Genomic DNA, 510 nt, shown 5'->3' on the forward strand with positions numbered 1-510 from the left:
TAAAAATAAACTTTTTTTTATAAAAATAGAATATTTTAAGTGTTTTAAGTGTTTACACCAATGAAACCAGCTATATTCTACACCAAACAAGCTATACAGTAGTATGCACAGAATTCCACAGGAACAGAAATGACACACCATGCTTGCATGAAAGCTATAGTAATCTTCCCTAAATATCAAAAGCCTAAATAACTATATCTTTTCAAAATCACTTTTCTGGTCATAATTTAGAAATATGCTGTATATAATAACTTACTAGGCTAGATTAAGTCAAGGAGCAGCTGTAGGGCGTAACCATTTTTCCTCTTCCATTCAGCTTTCTTAACCTTTTAGCACTGCTTTGCAGAAGTTAGCAGCCTTTCTGGTTCAGCTGGCTCTCTTCGGCTGACTTGGCAGCTCCTCAACTGACCCTTTTGCTCCTTCCAGGCTGCAGCTCCACCCCTGGGCTGGCGGGCACAGCTATTCATAACCTGGGTCAATAGCCAGTTGCATGGAGCCTCTGCTTGCCCG

This window comes from Gavialis gangeticus, unplaced genomic scaffold (genome assembly GCF_001723915.1).
Source record: "Gavialis gangeticus isolate Ggan-Ray unplaced genomic scaffold, GavGan_comp1, whole genome shotgun sequence".
Lineage (NCBI taxonomy): Eukaryota > Metazoa > Chordata > Crocodylia > Gavialidae > Gavialis > Gavialis gangeticus.